Here is a 21,034-nt window from a genome sequence, read left to right on the forward strand (position 1 = left end):
GAAACGCGTCATATAAGACCCAGACCAACAATCTAAAGGTCAACAACCGTAACCTCACTCTCCTGCTCGCAGATTCCCTGTCTGCGATCCAACAGCACCTGCACAGACTCGGGAGCACATCAACATGTCCCGATAGATCACCTGAGTACACTGCACTTGCAGAGAAGAGAGAACCCATCAACATCTCGGCGGCTCTGGCAAACGGACCTACAGATGCCGCCTGCACGAGACAGACAGCGTGTGCTCCGCGCGCGAAACCACCGGGTCACGACTCACGATGCGGATGCTGCCGTTTCCTGCCTTGCCGAGTGAGCTGCACGAGGACCGGAACATACGTGCACCGGCAACCAGTTCGCCGGACCCAGACGCACCGAGCGACAGACAGGCCAAGAAAAGGAGCCGGTTCCGCCGGCGCGCGCGGCGCGGTCTCACGGCATGGCGCCCGTGCGCGTGCCGAGTTGCCGGCGGGCCATGCGTACGCAGCTAGCGGCGGTTGGCAAGACGAGACGGCGAGGCTGCCGGCTCCCGCGGCGAGACCGGAACATGGGCAGCAGCCAGCAGCAGAGGAGCACGAGCATCCGAGCATGCATGCCATCGAGTCGTCCACCGACCGACCGGCACGCACGTAGCACGGGTCCCTCCCGCGCGGTCGAGGTAGCAGTGGGTTCCGGTCCCGGCGTGTCGCCACAGAGCGGGACGGGCACCTTGGCGCGACGCGACTTGCGCTTTTTCGCCGTGGCTTCTTGGCTGGCTGGCTGGCCTCGTGCCCGATCAGTTCTTTACGGGCGTGGGCGTTACGAGGTGTCATGTGATGTCACTAGATCAATCCCTGTCGCAGCCTTTGCAGCTGGCTGCTGAGCTTTTTTCTGGCAGTGTTCCACTATGTCTCGGTGTCTATGTCGATATATTCATTTTATTTTAAATTATAAGACATTATTTTAAATATATCTTTACTAAATATATCTATATATAATGTATATCTAAATATATAACAAAACTTATAAATTTATAAGAAAAAAATTAAAACATCTTATAATTTATAAATAAAGCTAAAAAACGATGAAGCTCGAAAGTTTGGCCACCGGCCGGTCTACCACCTGCCGATGCATACGACTTTGACGTGAATGTATATGCGCTTGCAAAGCTCACGTTTGCAGCAACAGTGTTGGCAGGAGAGGACGATAGATGGCGCGCGCATGCACATAAAAAAATCGAAGTAGGAAGCTGCCAAGTTTGAAATTTTATGCTAGTAGTTCCTTGCCAGTTGCCACTTGACCTGAATGTGTGGTGAAATTTGCCACGTTCTTTGGATTGTTTGCTTAGAGAGCGATAGGACGTTGCTGGATATGCTGAACGGGGGGGTGTGAGAATGTGAGATCATGAGAATGAGGTGGCCTCTGGCCTGTTACTCAAAAGAAGAGAGAGAGATGGCACGGTCCACCGATCCACCAAACGTTGAAAACCCAGGAGAGACCAAGCAGCAGCAGGGCCTCAGGACTGTGTCCGAGATAGCTGGCTAGAAGGCCCAGGAAAATAGGCTGCCCCTTCGCGTAACGGTGCACCGCGCACATCGTGGCTGCGCAACAGCCTTCTCGAATTCACGCCTACAGGCTATGGGAGACAGCCTAAGGTCTGGCTGGTCTTTTTATTTACCCTGTTTGGCTGTAGCAAATTCTTAAAATGTCCTTAGATCTCGCTTGGACAATGACGTAGGATCGGGTTAGGTTTAGATTCGGTCAGGTCAAAATCTGATCGTAGATTATTTGGCAATGGTCTATGCTTAACCCGTGCATAGTGTCAAATCGGATCGGATATATCAGGTCTAGGGGCATCCTATCGTTTTGGGGCCCTATGCAAAACATAGCAAAAAATACTAAATAACATTGTGTATGCAAATGATATAATGAAAATTAAATATTGTATCGGTTATGTAATCTTTATTCAGAAGACATTATTTTTTGGGGTTCTTTAAAATAAAATCTTCAATGATATGTTCGTATTCAGTCTTCTCTATCATTTTATTGTCAATTACTATTACATCTAATGCATTAAGTCTTTTTGTCATTATAGGACTTCGATAACTTTAATTTAGAAAAGTTTCACTTATCCGATGCAACTATAACAGAAATATTTAAAAAAAACTCTATATACACCAGTTCCATTAGAGAAATAATCATGTTGCTTAAAAATTAGAATGACAGTAGAAAATATCTTGTAGAACAGAATCTTAAAGAAAACTCAACTCCAGGAATAGATCACTTGAATAAATCAGATTGTCTGTCTCTTTCAAGTGCGGCCTTAAGTTGGTGACAACAATTATTCAAGCTCTTTTTATCTAAATGATGCAATTCACTGGAGGTAAATACGAAACCAAATATTTTTTTTGATAACCTTGATATTGTTGAAACCTTCTTATAAGCAAAAAAATGGCTTGATAAACAATGGGAAGAATAGATCGATTTTAATATTCTTATGATTCTAGGCCATATTTTACCAATATTTTATATAAAATAAATAAATAATATATTTATATTTATGTTATATATGGATTGCTATAAATTTTGAACCCCTATGATTTTGGAGGCACTATGCGATCGCACAGCTCGCACGCCCCTAGGGACGGTCGGGTTTTTTTCATGTTGGGTCGGGTTTCGGGTTGGCCCGTATCCGGTTGCGGGTCAAAAACTATAGCCTGTATCGGCCGTCACATTGTATGGGTCGGGTTTTTTCGGGTAAGGCGGGTTGGGTTGGTTGAGTCGGTGGCCCTTGATCAGGTCTAGGAATAATGATGACTCTAAACTTGGTTGTTAAATATAGAAAGGTTATATGTTAAAGATAGAAGGTTATATATATAATACAAAAGGTTCATGCGCCAATTTTGTTACATGCCATATAAAGACTTAGGATGTGTCTTCCTAATCTTGCTAGAGTTATTACCTACCATGTAAATCATCCTCTTGTACATCTATATATACATGATTATAGTCCTAATGGAGTCTTGTCTTGCACCAATTCAATATAATACCAGAACCAAGAGAATTCTTCTAATTCTTCTTCACACATCCTTTTTTATCCTCGTCGTCTTCCTCCTCCCACCTCCCATGTTGGACGCCATTGCTTATACCACTATAGTGTCGATTTCGATACACCAAGTCATCACGATTTGATTGAATAAATCTAATTTTCTCCTATGATGTGTGAGCTCCTTCGGTGTCTATGGAGCTTGAAGCTTATGTGATACTTTGATGAATTCAATGACACATCTAAGAAGAGGATCATTGCATCAATGGTCATGGGCATCGTTGAAGTCCCTAATCCGGTGTATGCTCATAGGTATGATCAATATTAACAATTGTTGAGTTGCATTCTCTCGTTGATGACCAAGAAAGTCTTTCAAGTTGTCATCAGTGATATGTCTTTCAAAGAGGTCTAGAACTCCTTCTAGAAGAAATTTGTGTCATCCACAAAGGCATGCATGATACAAATCAACATGAACTTTGGTACAACAAAGAAACGTGATATTATTGTCGCCGATGTTAAGTATAGGTCACGTCCCACCGTCATTTTCGGCCCATTTGTAAGCCCCTCCTCGGGGTAGGATCCATAGTACATTTAATCAGACTGTGCTTAACATCGTTGTAATGACCCCGTAAGGGGAATATTTTGGAGTTGTAGCAGTTAACTGGGGGGGCATAACAGTACTTAGGAGGACACACCCACCTACTACTCGGTTACCTATAAATACCCCACACTATAAATACCCCACACTGTACATGGATACTGAAAGGGAAATAGGGTCAAACCTTTTCCTAAATGATTTTGGTGGTTGAAATGCCCAACACAAAATAATTGGACTAACTAGTTTGCTCTAGATGATATGTTCTACAGGTGCCAAAGGTTCAGCACAAACCAATAAAAAGATTAAAGTTAGGATTCAAAAGAAAGGAGCAAAAGAAACCGAAGAGAACCCTGGTCTGGCGCACCGGACTGTCCGGTGCACCAGGGTGGATCGACTTCAAACTCTTCACCTTCGGGTTTCTGAGGCCGCGCTCCGCTATAATTCACTGGACTGTCCGGTGTGCCAGCGGAGCAACGACTCCCAAGCGCAACGGTCGACTCCAACGGTCGCCTGCAACGTGAACAGTGCGCGGACAGTTCGCGCAGAGTCAGAGCAGCGCCAGAAGGCGCACCGGACAGTGAACAGTGACTGTCCGGTGGCCTAGGCTGTCAGAGCTCCAACGGTCGAAACCGTCAGAACCCTAACGGTTGCGTGACGTGGCTGGCGCACCGGACAGTGTCCGGTGGCGCACCGGACTGTCCTGTGCGCCCATCGACAGCAGCCCTCCCCAACTGCTATTTTGGTGGTTGGGGCTATAAATACCCCCCCAACCACCACCATTCAAGGCATCCAAGTTTCCAGTATATTGCATTCAATACAAGAGCTCTAGACTTCACTCCAAGACATAAACAAGAGATCAAATCCTCTCCCAAGTCCAAAATCACTCCAAACACTTAGTGACTAGTGAGAGAGAGATTTTCGTGTTCATTTGAGTTCTTGTCGCTTGGGTCGCTTTTTTTCTTCCTCATTCTTGTTCTCAAGACATTTGTAATCAAAGCAAGAGATACCAATTGTGTGGTGGTCCTTGTGGGGTCTAAGTGATCCATTTGATTAAGGAGAAAAGCTCACTCGGTCTAAGTGACCGTTTGAGAGAGGGAAAGGGTTGAAAGAGACCCGGTCTTTGTGACCACCTCAACGAGGAGTAGGTTTGCAAGAACCGAACCTCGGTAAAACAAATCACTGTGTCATCCGCTCTATTTCTTTGGTTGATTTGTTTTCGCCCTCTCTTTCGGACTCGGTTTTATTTCTAATGCTAACTCCAGCTTGTAGTTGTGGTTTAAGTTTGTAAATTTCAGATTTGCCTATTCACCCTCCCTCTAGGCGACTTTCAGATAGGACACGCTTAACAAGATGCTACAGTTCCTTGCTTACTGTTTTGTTGAGCACCTGTGTCCCCTCTTTCTCGAGTGATTGGACCCACCTGACCACGTGTCAGTCGGTCCCAACATTTGGCGCCCATCGTGGGGCTCAAACCCACGACCAGACTTCTTTAACATCAATTGAACATGTTTTTCGCAGGTATAGGAAGCGGAGGGTACCTCGACCGGTATCAGAATTGAGGTCTTCGACCGGGGCTACTGGAGACGTCGGACTGAAGGGCTGCACTGTTTAAAAGGGGCTCGTTGTAGCCTCGTGAAGGCGTCTCCATTGGCTCGAACAGTTCTGAACGACGACGGTCCTGGCAATGTCGAAGACCCAAATTCATAGTGCGAAGGGTGCCACGAGCGAGCGAAGGTCGCATTCCGCCGTCATTTGGGCCCATTTGTAAACCCCTCCTCGAGGTAAGTTCCATAGTACGTTTAATCAGACTATACTTAACATCGTTGTAATGACCCCGTAAGGGGTAATATTCTGGAGTTGTAGCAGATAACTAGGGGCATAATAGTACTTAGGAGGGCACACCCTGTCGGTGTTTTGGGTCCGACCGCACACCCGGGGTTGCCCCTCAAGGTGTTTTTAGGAGTAGGACGGTGTCAACGACTGTAGCAAAATGGTTCGTGCCTATCGCACGAGGGACAATGGACAAGATTTACAGGTTCGGGCCGCTTAGAAGTGCGTAACACCCTACGTCCTGGTGAGTTTATGAGCGTGGTTACAAGAGAATTCTCTGGATAGAGGGCGCAGAGAGTTTTTGTGGGTGGCTAAGTAGAACCGGGTCGATCGTTCTGAAGGGGTGCCCCCTAGGCCTTATATACTCGACCGTGGGGCAGTACATGTGATATGATAACAACAAGTAGCTAAAAGATAGTGAACCTCTTGAGTTTATCCCTACGTAACCCTCGCCGACTTATCCTCGCATGGCTCTGCTGCATGGGGGCTTCAGCGTGGGAAAGTCGGGTCTCTGTTGTGATTCATTCGTTCGACGTTGTGGGCCGTCCGGGTCTCACGTCTTCTCTTCTTTGTTGGTTGTCTTTCCCTAGGCCCACGAAAGAATGACCTTACGAATTATTGGGCCCTTGGGCCTTTCGTGAGGCCTTTTACTTCTTTAGTGGACCCAGGGGATATCTATCCCCCACAAGCCCCCGATCTTTGGGTTGATTTAGAGGTAATCAACCCAAAGATCCAAGGTCCAAAAAATGACTTCCTGCTGTTTTCTTTGACTCTGATCGCTCGTCCGACCAAAGTTTGGTTTTGTGCTTGTGCCTTAGAGGTCGGCATTTTTGGATTGTAAGACCCTGGATTTTATTGGGTGCACCGGAGGTGCACCCAATGGGTGTAGCCCCCGACCTTTGAGTAGATTTCAGAAGATAATCTACTCGAAGGTCTTCTTCCAAAGGTTATCTCCATTCGCGCTCCTGCATCTCGGTTGAGGATTAATCTTTTCAATCTTGCTCTACGCCTTAGAAGTCGGCGCTATGTCGGTTTAGAACAATATTCCATGGGGTGCACCGGAGGTGCACCCAATGGGTGTAGCCCCCGACCTTCAAATGGATTTTTTAAGGATAATCCATTCGAAGGTCTTTCTTTCGCTTGTGGAAACTGGCATGAGGCTATCTTGCATTACGCTTTAGAGGTCAGCATTATGTCATCAATATTTTGTTGCAAAGGTCAGCGTATATTTTGTCTTTAGCAGCCGAGTTCGCGATCCATCCATATCTTGCTAGGTAGTGCAATTTATTTGCTTCTGCGACTGATTGGACGTTTGACGGACGTTCTCTGTCTAGTCTTCACGTCGTTTCTGTCGGCCATATCTTGTACTTTGCTGGTTATATTTGGCTTTCCTCTGATCCTTACTGATATCTCATTTTTGTCTTGAGGTATTCACTGCATGCCCTGCACGGATCTGACCGTTTGAAAAATATACTGATAATTCCTGGGCGTCCCCCCCCCAATGGGTGTGGGCAAGGGACGGCTTGGTACGCTGAGTGTTTTAGCCAGTTGCCTCTGAGTAGTAATGCGATGGGACGGCTAGTGTAATCATATCCTTTGCGCTGTTGACTGGAGTCCCAATGGGTGTAGTGTTGCATGAAACGGCGTCCGCCGTCCGACGTGTCTTCGGGTGGGTGGAAGTGCTTATTGAATGCCTTGCGACTGTTCAGTGACCGCGGTTAGAAGTGAGCGGTTGCCTTTCCCTTCTATAAATAAACCCCTTTGCTTCTCTGGTTTCTTCACATCTCTTCGCTGCTCCTTACTGCCTCTTCCCTTTCTTCTCTTCCAAAGCTTCAACCATGGGCAAGAACAACAAGCGCAAGCGTGAGCCGACTCCTCCATCGGAGGAGTTTGGTGACTCGGAATACTCGGAGGAGGAGTTCTCCTCCGAGCCCGAGGGGTCTCCGGCTCCCGTCTCTCCCCCGGCGTTGTCCGATGACTCGGACGACTCCCAGGGGATAGCCGCGGAGGTCTGGACGTACATCCGGGCCGTCGAGCGCGCCGGGCTCGAAGGCTCGGATGAGTCGGAGTACTCCTCGGATGAGGAGGACTCGGACGGCGGCGACGAGGGTGAAGATGACGACGACGACGACGACGACGACGGCGACGGCAGTGGCAGGGGCGGCGGCGACGGCAGTGGCAGGGGCGGCGGCGACGGCAGCAGGGACAGCACCAAGGGCAGCAGCAGGGGCAGCACCAAGGGCGGCGGCGGCGGCAGGGGCAGGGCCAGTGGCTAGACGCCACTGGTCTTCTTAGATATTAGTATAGTTTAGTATAGCTAGAATAATGTAGTAGTAATTAGTGTAATTTAGTAGTAGTGGTAATGTAGAGTAGTATATTGTAGTTTAGTAGTAGTAGTAATGTAGAGTAGAATTAGGGAAGTACCAACTCGTAAAGAGTTGGTTTGTAAGCTCGTTAACTTCCCTTTAATGAAGTCTGTCGTTTATCCCCTCTTATTGATGACTTGTCATTGCTTTTGCTGAATGTTGAACTGATTCTTTTTGATATAGTAGGAACAACGCCGAGCGATGTGAAGATTGACATCAGCGTTTTAGAAGTAACACTGAGCAATCGAACACAAGACCAGCGTTTTAGAGGCAATGCCGAATGATAGAAGGTCGGCATCAGCATTTTAGAAGTAATGCTAAGCGACAAAATACGCGGCTGGCATTTTAGAAATAACGCCGAGTGATTAAGTGTCGGCATCAGCATTTTAGAAGTAATGCTGAGCGTTTGAACACGTGGTCGGCGTTTTAGAGGCAACACCGAGTGATTGAAGGTCGGCGTCGGCATTTTAGAAGTAATGCCGAGCGATTGAGCACGTGGTCGGCGTTTTAGAGGCAGCGCCAAGTGATTGAAGGTCGGCGTCAGCATTTTAGAAGTAATGCCGAGCGATTGAGCACGTGGTCGGCGTTTTAGGGGCAGCGCCGAGTGATTGAAGGTCGGCGTCGGCATTTTAGAAGTAATGTCGAGCGAGTGAGCACGTGGTCGGCGTTTTAGAGGCAGCGCCGAGTGATTGAAGGTCGGCGTCGGCATTTTAGAAGTAATGCCGAGCGATTGAGCACGTGGTCGGCGTTTTAGAGGCAGCGCCGAGTGATAGCCAGCTTCTCAAGTTACTTTGAGGAAAACGACCGAGTGATGAGGTGGCATATTGGCTTTCTTGGAAATAACTGTTGGATATCTACGTGGCATGCTGGGATTTCGGAGATGACCGCCGGGTGATGACTGGGCACTTTTGAAAAGGTATCTGGCTCAAGAATATCCCTTAAGAGTCGCGCTTTTAGCCGCCTTTGCTTTCCGTGCCCTAGTTCTTGCATTTCCGCATCTGAGTTTTCTCTGCCACTCGCCTCCTGCTCTGTTTCGCCAGCGAGAAGCCAGATGGCGCCCAAGAGGAAGACTGCAAACTCGTCTGCCGCAGTGATCCCTGCCATCGACCCCAACAGTCAGTTACCCTTCGCAGGTAACCATATGTCTGTGATTTCTGAAGTTGAGCTTCTCCGCCTTGTCTCCATCGGTGTTCTCCCTCCACGGGAACTCTGTTCTTGGCGTGCTTGCCACGGGACTACCGTCCCAACCGAAGATACCCACGAGTCAGTGGTTTACACTCCTTTCCTTCTTCGCGGCCTCGGCCTTCCCATATCTCCTTTTTTCCGTGGCATCCTTGATTTTTATCACATCAACCTGACTCACTTGAACCCTAACTCCATTCTCCAAATCTCTATTTTCGTTCACCTTTGCGAAGCTTATCTTGGCGTGCTGCCGCATTTTGGCTTATGGAAGTATCTGTATCACTGCCGCCCTGGGATGGCTGGGGGGCAACATCAATTGGTCGGGGGTGCCAGTTTAGAGATGCGCCGGGGGCGGAAGACCGAGTACCTCGAGATACCCCTCAAAGACAGCATTAAAGGTTGGCGTCTGGAGTGGTTTATAATGGATAATTATGGAAATTCTCTCCCTTCCCGTTCAGGAAGACAACCAGACGTTCGAACTCCAAGTTGGACTGAGTCTCCCACGGACCAAGAAGTGGCCGAGGCAGGCGTGTTGCTTACTGAAGTTGGATTACTGAAAGAGAGAGGTCTGACTGCCGAAGCTGTGGTCACAGATTTTGTTTTCAAGAACATTCAGCCGCTGAAGGACAGGGCCTATCCAGCATATCTTTACCGAGGGCTGGCCGACTCAACCCGAGTTACTAATAGGAGAATTCCTTCTGTTGATTTGGTGAGCCGACTCGAAATGATCCTCAGGGGTAAAGTTTCAAACATTGGAGCTCCAGTGGCATACTCGGCTTGGAACCTGCCTTCTCCCAAAGATTTCACTCTTTTTGTGTCTAATCCGCCCGTGACAGATAGCAATTTGGGTCTTAGAGTGCGACCTTCTGCTGAAGAGGTCCGTTCCTTAGTTGCTTCGCTCGGGGAAATACCTGATGATGAACGACAGGTTTATTTTGAAGTGCCCCTGAACCCCAGTGATGCAGACATAAATGACATGCTCGATCTGCTAGCTGAGGATTCATCTGATACTGCTCCGGATGGCACATTGGCAGTGGTGCCCCTTCCAGAGGTTGATGCGACCTTGGATGTCTCGAAACCTGTCAATACTCGCCCGAGGCGTCCTAGCCGAACCAGTCAGCCCGAGCCTTCTGCTGATGAGCAGAAGAAGAAAAGAAGACGCCTCCGGCGAGTGTCCAGCTTTGACGAGGATGCCAGCACCTTAGCTCCCGCTGCCGAAGAAATGACTGCAACTGGCCTTGCTGACATTGATCCCAATGGGTGTGCTCCGCCTGCTGCTGACCCCAATGAGGATGCTGTTTGTGCTGTTGCTGTGGAAGATGAGGAGGAAGAGAATGAAACTCCATTAACTCGGAAAAACAGTCGGCAGTTCGTCGCTAGCGGTGGTAGTAGTGGGGTTCCTTCTCCTGCCTTGTCTGCTCTTATTGGTCTGCAAGAGCTGTCCATGGCCAATTTTGATCAAGCTCTAGAGGATATGGTCCCTGAGAACTTGTTGTTGGAACCTGCAGACGTTGATGCAACAGAAACTTGTGCAGCCGTGCCAGATGCTGGGTTGAGGTCGTCCCGTGCCTCGTCGACCTTAGAGCACGATCTCGAGGGTCGGGATGATGATTTGGATCGTCCTGATCCTATGGAAGTAACTGAAGGCCCGTCAACCTTAGAGGTGGTCACGGCAGAGAGCTTGGATCCCTTGAATAGCGCTGACATGTGCCCAGCCCCCGAGGGTGTCGCCGGGGAGGACTCAGCTCAGGTGAGGAGTGTAGGCCACTACCCAGCCCCCGAGGGTGTTGCCGGGGGTGACCCGGCTCGAGTGGGCAGTGCCAACCTTGACCCAGCCCCCGAGGGTGTCCGAGCGAGGTCTCCCTCCTGCACTTCCATGGATGTTCATGTGGGTTCACCTCCACACTCTGGCGGCATGATGGTGGCTCAAACTCCGGATCAGGGGGTCGCTTTGGAGGGCAGCATCCCCACTGGTCTGGCGTTAAGCTCTGCTGAATGTACTGAGCTCGTTCCTGCCGGTCTGCTGCAAGCTGCTTCGAGCGGTGGTCTGGCACCTGATCATCAGCTGATTTCTCCTGACTTGGGGATCCCTTCGCTTTTCTCCAACCTCCAGGTGTTGTGTTGTGCTTTAGTTTGATCTTTATGTTGCATGAATTGTTGCCATTATGCTCATCCGCTCTTCTTATCAGGCTTTGGTGGATGGAATGGTCGGCCAGCTGAAGTCGCAGGGTGCTTCCATCCCGGAGGTGGCTTCATCTCTTGAGCGTTGGAATCCGGTGTTGCTTCGGGGTCGTGTATCTGAGTTGGAGGCCACCAATGCTGGTTAGTGTCCTTTCTTCTTCTTTGTTCTTGCCCGTGGGTTGTTTTACCTTCTGACCTCATTTTGTTTGGATACCTCTTGATAGGGATGACTCGGCAGATCACAGTTCTTGAAGAAAAACACTCTCAAGATCAAGCTGAAATGGCTCGACGATGCGCTGACTTCGAGGAGAAGTATTCTCAAAGTCAGATCGAGTTGAGTCAGGTCTCTGCGGCTTTGGATGATGCCAACGCTCTGAGTTCTTCTCTTCATGCTCAGCTTGACTCTGAGAAGGTAGCTTACGAACCTGTGCTTCGCCTTATCGTGCTCTTGGATTCTGAATGAGTTGATTTTTGCTTGTAGGAAGAAAAACGCATCCTTGCTGCTTCTCGCGACAACTTGGACAGATTGTACCGAGATTCCAGTAACTCGCTGACCATCTTGGAGAGGAGCCACCGTTTTACGATGGAGGAGCTTGACAATCAGCGCCGTCAACTGCAAGAATCCTCGGACGAAGTGGCCCGCCTTACACAGTTGCTATCAGCAAAGGACGTCACCATCAAGGGACTCCGAGCTTCTAAGAAATCCCTTGCTCAGGAGTTAGAAACTGCTCAGCAGGCTGTTAAAGTTGCTGAAGAAGCTGCTGTCACTTTCAAAGCTCAGCGCGATAAGGCCCTGGACAAGGCCATTCGGGCGGGACGGATCTTGATGAGAAGACCCGGCGTGGTTGTCCCTGAAGATATAAGAGCCGACGTGAATGCTGCCCCTGATTCCTCGAATCGCCCTTCTTCATCGGTCGTTCCTGAGAAAGACATTGGGGAATAAAGAAACAGTTCGCGTGCTCTGAGCGCGCAGTTAGCATAATCAAGTACTCGCTAGAGGTTATCGGCTTATCATTCGAATGACATGATTACTCCCTTATTGTATCAGAATTTATTAGTTCGCAAGTTTGTGGTAACGCTGCACGATGATTATGAAGTTTGTTTGTGGGATATGGAGATCATCCCTTGAACTGCATAAGCGCGAGTATGCTATTCTGGTTTAAACCGTCAATTACTTTTAGCCGGTAACTTCCGTTAGTAGGGCATAGTGGTCACCCCCGGTAGAGTAAGCGTGAGCATGTTGCACCGCCTTAAGTCGTTGCCGACTTAAGTCGATTGCTCCGTTTGTAGGGCATAGTGGTCACCCCGAGTTGAGTAAGCGTGAGCATGTTGCACCGCCTTAAGTCGTTGCCGACTTAAGTCGATTGCTCCGTTTGTAGGGCATAGTGGTCACCCCGAGTTGAGTAAGCGTGAGCATGTTGCACCGCCTTAAGTCGTTGCCGACTTAAGTCGATTGCTCCGTTTGTAGGGCATAGTGGTCACCCCGAGTTGAGTAAGCGTGAGCATGTTGCACCGCCTTAAGTCGTTGCCGACTTAAGTCGATTGCTCCGTTTGTAGGGCATAGTGGTCACCCCGAGTTAAGTAAGCGTGAGCATGTTGCACCGCCTTAAGTCGTTGCCGACTTAAGTCGATTGCTCCGTTTGTAGGGCATAGTGGTCACCCCGAGTTGAGTAAGCGTGAGCATGTTGCACCGCCTTAAGTCGTTGCCGACTTAAGTCGATTGCTCCGTTTGTAGGGCATAGTGGTCACCCCGAGTTAAGTAAGAATCAATCATAAATGAGCCAAGTATCTTTGAAATCTCTCTTTATTGATGACATATTTCCATTATACAGAATACATGGTCGCTCCGACTGTTTTGAAATACAGCTAGGGGTAGAACTTTCGGAGGTGCTCTATGTTCCAGGAGTTCCCAACTTCCGTGCCATCCATTTGGGTGAGGCGATATGATCCGGGACGAGTGACTTCTGCTACTATGAAAGGTCCTTCCCATAAGGGCGATAACTTGTGCCGTCCCTCCCCCGTTAGAATTCGGCGGAGGACGAGGTCTCCCATCGAAAAGAAACGTTGCCGCACAGCTTTGTCGTGGTAGCGCCTTAGAGTCTGCTGGTATCGTGCTGATTGAATCACTGCATTCAGTCGTTCTTCCTCAAGTACGTCAATATCCTCCATCCTAGTGGCCTCGGCTTCTGCTATGCTTTCGAAGATCAATCTTGGCGCCCCAAACTTGAGATCAGCAGGTAGCACTGCCTCCGACCCATAGACCATGAAGAAAGGAGTGTTTCCATGCAGGGCCCGGCTAGGTTGGGTTCTCAAGCTCCAAACAACATAAGGCAATTCTCTTATCCATTTTCCTGCGAATTTTTCATTTTTATCAAAGACCCTTTTTCTAAGTGCGTCCAATATCATTCCGTTGGCTCGCTCAACCTGCCCGTTGGCTCTTGGATGGGCTACAGATGCATACTTGATCTGAATGCTTTTTTGCTCGCAGAAGTCAAAGAATTCTGAACTGGTGAAGTTGGATCCCAAGTCAGTGATGATACTGTTTGGTATCCCAAATCTGAATATTATGCTTTGTATGAATTCCACGGCTTTAGCAGAGGTTAAAGAGGCAATGGGCTGGAACTCTATCCATTTAGTGAATTTGTCAATTGCTACTAATACATGGGTGTATCCTCCTTGAGCTTTCTTGAAAGGTCCAATCATATCCAATCCCCAGCATGCGAAAGGCCAAGTTACTGGTATGGTTTGTAGCTGTTGTGCTGGCATGTGCTGTTGCTTTGACAGGTATTGGCAAGCTTCGCATCTCTGAACTAACTCGGCTGCATCATTCTTCGCCGTCGGCCAATAGAATCCTGACCTGAAAACCTTCCCGACTAATGTTCTGGATGCTGCGTGTATTCCACACTGCCCTGCATGGACTTCCTCCAGAAGTTGCTTCCCGGTGGACGGGAGAACGCACTTCATGAGGACGCCTGACGCGCCCCTCCTGTATAATACCTCCCCAATGAGTGTATAGTGAGCTGATTGTCTGGCAATGCGCTCTGCCGAGTTCTTGTCATCTGGCTCTTCTTCATTCTTTATATATTTAATAATCAGTTGCCTCCAGTCATCAGAGTCTGACTCGGGTTGATCTATGATAATGCACTCTTCTATTTGATCCGTCGAGATGCTTGGCTGGAGAATTTCTTGCACGAAGACCCCGGGCGGGACTTGAGTCCGACCGGATCCAAGCTTGGACAGTACATCAGCCGCCGTGTTCCGATCTCTTTCTATATGATGAAACTCCAGACCTTCGAATTTATCTTCTAGCTTTCGGACGGCGGCGCAGTATCTTCCCATTGAATCACTTGAGCAATCCCATTCCTTGTTTATTTGACTGATGACTACCAGAGAATCTCCGTACACCATCAGTCTCTTGACACCCAGTGATATGGCGATGTTTAATCCGTGTATCAAAGCTTCATACTCGGCAGCATTGTTAGAGGCCGGGAATAGCAACTGGAGAGCATATTTGAGGTGCTCGCCTCCAGGTGCAGTGAAAAGAATTCCTGCTCCTGCTCCCTGCAGCTTCAGCGAGCCATCAAAATACATTCGCCATACTTCTGCGGTTTCTGGATTATCCGGCACTTGCTGTTCTGTCCACTCTGATACGAAATCGACCAGTGCTTGAGTTTTGATGGCAGTGCGAGGTCGGAACTCGATATCATGGGACCCCAACTCGCAAGCCCACTTGGCTATTCGGCCAATGGCTTCCTTGTTGTGAAGAATGTCCCCTATTGGAAAACCAGTAACTACTATGACTTTGTGGTCGTCAAAGTAGTGGCGCAGCTTGCGGGCAGTTAGAAGTACTGCATATAATAGCTTCTGAACTTGAGGATACTTTTTCTTCGATGGGCCTAGAACTTCACTGATGAAGTAGACAGGATGTTGTACCGGGTAGGCATGCCCTTCTTCCGCTCGCTCGACTACCAACGCAGTGCTCACCACGTGAGTCGTGCAAGAGATATATAACAGCAGATCTTCAGCCGGCTGAGTCGGCGCAGCTCGCCGGGGCGGTTTCAATACTGGCGGTGTTGTCAGGAATTTCTTCAGTGCATCTAGAGCTTCTTGTGCCTCTGAAGTCCATTGAAACTTATCCACCTTCTTCAGCAGTTTATAAAATGGCAGACCTTTTTCTCCCAGCCTGGATATGAATCTGCTCAGGGCTGCCATACATCCAGTGAGTCGCTGAACCTTCTTTTGCGATCGAGGAGCTTCCATCTTCATGATAGCTTCAATCTTATCTGGATTAGCTTCAATTCCCCGGTGGCTGACAATAAATCCGAGTAACTTTCCTGCTGGTACCCCGAAGACGCATTTCTCAGGATTGAGCTTCCATCTATATCTTCTCAGGCTATTGAAAACCAGCTGTAAATCTTCAATGAAGTTTTCCGGATTCTCCGTTTTAATCACCACGTCGTCTACGTAAGCCTCCACACGCTTGCCCCAGTGATCGGCTAAGCATGTTTGAATAGCTCTCTGATAAGTCGCTCCAGCGTTTTTGAGGCCGAACGACATGGAGGTATAACAGAAAGCACCAAACGGGGTGATGAACGCCGTTTTTTCCTCGTCTTCTTTTGCCAAACTAATCTGATGATACCCGGAATAGCAATCTAAGAAAGACAGCATCGAACATCCAGCGGTGGAATCCACCACCTGATCTATCCTCGGGAGCCCGAAGGGATCCTTCGGACAGTGTTTGTTGAGATCAGTATAGTTGACGCACATGCGCCAATCCACTTTATTCTTTTTGAGTACAAGAACAGGGTTGGCTAACCACTCGGGGTGTAATACTTCTCTAATAAATCCGGCCGCGACCAAGCGAGCTAACTCGGCACGAATGGCCTCTCTCTTGTCGGGCGTAAAACGACGCAGCTTTTGCCGGATCGGCCTCGCCTGAGGATAGACTTTCAATTTGTGCTCGGCCAATTCCCTCGGGACTCCCGGCATATCCGCAGGTTGCCATGCGAATACGTCTCGGTTATCTTGCAGGAACTGGACGAGCGCGCTTTCCTATTTGTCGCTCAAACTGGAGCTGATGATGGCCGTCTTGCGCTCATCAGCGAACCCCAGGTTGATCCGCTTGGTGTCCTCAGTCGGCCGCATAGAGGTCGCGGCCTGAGCTTCGTTTGCCGGCACGGCGAGGTCTTCTTCAGGCTTAGAGTTCGCCAGTGTAGAAGGAACCGTTGACGGTTTGGTGGTGAGGGCTGCTTGGATGGCCACTCGGAAACATTCTGCGGCGCCTTGGAAGTCGGCGCGCACAGTTATGATTCCTTGTGGTCCTGGCATCTTCAGTATCATGTACGTATAGTGTGGGATGGCCATGAACTTGGCCAGCCCTGGCCTCCCGATGATGGCGTTGTACCCGCAGTCGAAGTTCGCCACCTCGAACCTCAGGAACTCGGTTCTGTAATTATCCGGAGTCCCGAAGGTGACCGGCATGTAGATGTGGCCCAGCGGGTATTCCCCTTCCGTCGGCACGATGCCGAAGAAAGGAGTGTCTGACTCGTGGAGCTCTTTGAGGTGAACTCCCAAGCCTTGAAGCGTACGGGGGAAGGTGACGTTGATGCTGCTCCCCCCGTCCACTAGCACCTTCTTCACCCGGCTCTCTCGGATCACCGGATCGACGAGGAGCGGGTATTTGCCCGGGTGGTCGAAGTTGAGCCATTGATCCTCCCGAGTGAACGTGATTGGGTGCTCCGACCACCGGTACGGGGCGGGAGGGCCGGTGGTCGCCACCAGTATCTGGCGGTCGTTGAGCTTTTGTTGTCTCTTGTTCTCCTGCGACCCATGTCCGCCGAAGATGACGTTGACCTCCCTGTCAACGCGCGGGAAAGCTCCTCCTCCCCCCTCCTCCGGCTGATGGGGCTGTCGTGGTTCATCTGGTCCTCCCCTCGGCGGAGGAGGTGGTAGAGGTTGGAAGGGTCGGCCATGCCCGACGGAGTGCTTGAAATCCCGGCAGTTGCGGAGAGTGTGGCGCATATCCTTGTGGTACGGGCACTGGGCGTCGAGGATGTCGTCCAGCGTGCGTTCGCCTCCACGAGGTCCTCCTCGGGCGCGAGAGGCGGGTGGTCCGGCGGCGTGTACCTCTTCGCGAGGCCTCTTCTCCCAGCGCTTGTCGGGCGGCTGGTTCGCGTCGCGTCGTGGTGCCGCCGGTGCGGGCTTTGCTCCTCCGATGAGGTCCTGGGCCCGCTCGTCAGCGGTGATGTAGAGGTCGGCTTCCCGGAACAGCTCCTCGGAGGTAGTCGGCGCCTTTTGCAGTATGGCTCGGACGAAAGCCGAGTCGTTAGATCCTCTGTAGAAGTCCTCGATCACGGCCGCCTCCGTGACCTCGGGGATGCGGTTTCTCATGGTCTGGAACCTTTTAAGGTATGACCGGAGAGTCTCATCCCCCCGGCGCTTGATGGATTTGAGGTCCCATGGTTGCGCTGGCTTGTCGGAGAGAGACTGGAAGTTGGCGGTGAAACGTCGACTGAAGTCTCCCCAGTCGTCGATGCAGTGTCGGGGTAGATGTCGTAGCCACTGCAGCGCGTCTTGCCCGAGGACGATGGGCAGATACGCAGTCATGACGTCCTCGGATGCCCCGGCAGCCCGAGCAGCGGTGGTGTAGACGGCCAACCAGCCCCCTGGGTCCTGCTTAGGTTCATATTTGTCGACATTGGATACCTTGAAGTTGGGAGGCCATTGGATGGCCCTAAGGCGCGGAGTAAGGGCAGATACTCCGCACGTGTCCTCCTGTCGTCGAGGATGTCGTCTGTCCCGGGGAGGGGAGTGGCGGTGGTGGTTCCTCGACCGTCCCCGGGTGGTTCCACCAGTTGAAGCTGTTGCCGACTCAGTTCGGGTGGCCTGGCTTTGAGTCGGGAAGCCATGATCTCGATCATACTCCTCCCGACGGCGAATTTCGTTCTCGTGCCGTCGTTCGCGCGAAGCATTGATAGAGCTTCGCGCGTCTCGGCGACTGTTGATGGCGTGTCACAGATCGTTCGGCGGGTGAGCGAGCGGTAGAAGATGGTTGGCTGCCTGAGTGAACAGGCGTCGGTATCCCTCGGCGTCGGGGGTCCGAGGAAGTCCGTCAGCTATCCGGGCTAGAACGCCTCCGACTTCGCTCGGCGTATTCATAGCTCGGGCGAAGTCGGGGTTCAGGTTGCGCCCGAAGAGCGGATTCTCGCGTCGTTGCCTTGCATCTTGCTCGGCTTGCTCCTGAGTCCGACGGCGATCTCGTCGTCGGGAGTTCCTTCGTTCCCTGAAGACGCGTTCTTCCGGAGTTTCTCCTATCTCTGAGACCTCGTCTCGCGAGACAGGCTGCTCCGGACCCCGTTCTCCAGCTGCGTGATGTCGTCGAACGTTCCTGCGTCGATTCCTTCGTCGGCGGGATTCTCGCTGAGGCGGTTCTTCTCCAGGCGCGGTCGGTTCATCGTCGGAGATGGCGGGCGACTCTGCTCTCCCGATGAAGAGGACGTCGGGGTAGAACGGTATTGCTGCCGCGGCGACTTTCTTTCCGTTCTCCTTTGAGGTCGGAGGAACGGGAAGAACGACTGGCCTCCCCCTGGTCTCCTTCTTTCTCACGACCCGTGTCCATTCTTTCGTCGGGGAAGTAGACAGCGGAGTCTTCCGGGTCAGCGAGCTTCTCGCCCCAGCCTCCCCGGAGACGATCTTTTTCCGAAGAGCCGGAGGTATCGTCTTTCCAGCATTTTCGAGGTTTGTTGGAGGAGACTTCTGTTCCGGCAGATCCGCGAGGCGGTGTAGGATTCCTTCTTCGTCCGCCACGGATGAGATTGTCCCGAAGCAGAATATGGATCCGGGACGCATGGTGATCTTGCTGTGGAAGGTGACGGCCATTGAGCTAGCTTGGATCGTCGACACACCCCCTACCTGGCGCGCCAGCTGTCGGTGTTTTGGGTCCGACCGCACACCCGGGGTTGCCCCTCAAGGTGTTTTTAGGAGTAGGACGGTGTCAACGACTGTAGCAAAATGGTTCGTGCCTATCGCACGAGGGACAATGGACAAGATTTACAGGTTCGGGCCGCTTAGAAGTGTGTAACACCCTACGTCCTGGTGAGTTTATGAGCGTGGTTACAAGAGAATTCTCTGGATAGAGGGCGCAGAGAGTTTTTGTGGGTGGCTAAGTAGAACCGGGTCGATCGTTCTGAAGGGGTGCCCCCTAGGCCTTATATACTCGACCGTGGGGCAGTACATGTGATATGATAACAACAAGTAGCTAAAAGATAGTGAACCTCTTGAGTTTATCCCTACGTAACCCTCGCCGACTTATCCTCGCATGGCTCTGCTGCATGGGGGCTTCAGCGCGGGAAAGTCGGGTCTCTGTTGTGATTCATTCGTTCGACGTTGTGGGCCGTCCGGGTCTCACGTCTTCTCTTCTTTGTTGGTTGTCTTTCCCTAGGCCCACGAAAGAATGACCTTACGAATTATTGGGCCCTTGGGCCTTTCGTGAGGCCTTTTACTTCTTTAGTGGACCCAGGGGATATCTATCCCCCACACACCCACCTACTCGTTACCTATAAATACCCCCGCACTGTACATGGATGGGACACGCTTAACAAGGCGCTACGGTTCCATGCTTACTGTTTTGTTGAGCACATGTGTCCCCTCTTTCTCGAGTGATTGGGTCCACCTGACCACGTGTCAGTCAATCCCAACAAGTAACATGGCTAAGGCGAAGAAAAGAGTACTTGCAAGAACTTGATGGACTAATCAGATTGTAAAGAGTCATACAATGATGAAGATCACAACATAAGAAGATGTGATTTGAGGTCATAAGTTTAACTCATTTTTTATGAAATGATTCAATCCATAAGGCACGAGGGTTGCTAGCTCAAGACAAGTGAAGAAGCATGGTCACAGGTCCAAGGAAGAGGTATCAAAGAAAGAACCTGGAAAGGGCTCATAGTTGTGCAAGACTTTGATATAAATGACCAAAAAAGTGAAAAATCTAGAAAGAATTGGACTTGGGTCATTTCAGTGTTTGGACATGTTCTTGGTGACCATTGCAACATATTGGAACTCAATGAGTTAAGAGGATTGCTTAGATTTGAAGGTTGGAGTTCCAACTGTCTATTGGAGAATTAGTTTGATTTTTATATTGAGTTCTTGAGTTTAGGAATAGTCATACTATCAAGAGAGATCTACAAATGAGCATTGGTACTTGCACTAAAGCTCAAAATCTTGATTCAAAACTTCTATTTTACCCTTGTTAATCTTTATGGGAAGTATGTATTTCAACTTTTTTAATGTTTATCTTGTTTTTGTTCCAAGTTTGATCTTTTCTAAGAATTGCGGTTTAACTAGGCATAGGGCCGGTTCAACCAGGATTTCTCAGGAACCTATCTGGAAAGTCCAGGTTCAATTGGGATTTAAATTCAGGTTCAACCAGGATTTGGAAGGGAGCTCTCTGTTGAATCCAGATTCAACCGGGATTTATACTGATTTAACCGGGATTTGCGCAGTCGCCCAATAACATCCAGATCTGTTTTGGGGGCAACTGTATATGCCTCCCCCTCTCTCTAAACTCTAGAAGGCTCAAACCTAGGCTCTGTGACGGCTACAATCTCTTCATTCAAGTGATTTCACTCCATTCTCACGCTCCAAGTCTTCCTCCCTTCAATCGGTGGGAAGAGTATTCGATTTGAGATAAGTTTTCATATCTCAAACGTGATTTCAACTCTCATTCTTTGATCTATATCTCGAGCTTTGGTGCAAGAACAAGTTCTTTGTTGATTCATTTCTCTTGGAGCTCCAAGCTCCTAGACGTCTAGGCATTGCTTGTGAGTCTCCAAAGCTTGTGGAAGACCACAAGAGG

Source organism: Zea mays, chromosome 1 (assembly GCF_902167145.1).
Source record: "Zea mays cultivar B73 chromosome 1, Zm-B73-REFERENCE-NAM-5.0, whole genome shotgun sequence".
NCBI classification, from domain to species: Eukaryota; Viridiplantae; Streptophyta; class Magnoliopsida; order Poales; family Poaceae; genus Zea; species Zea mays.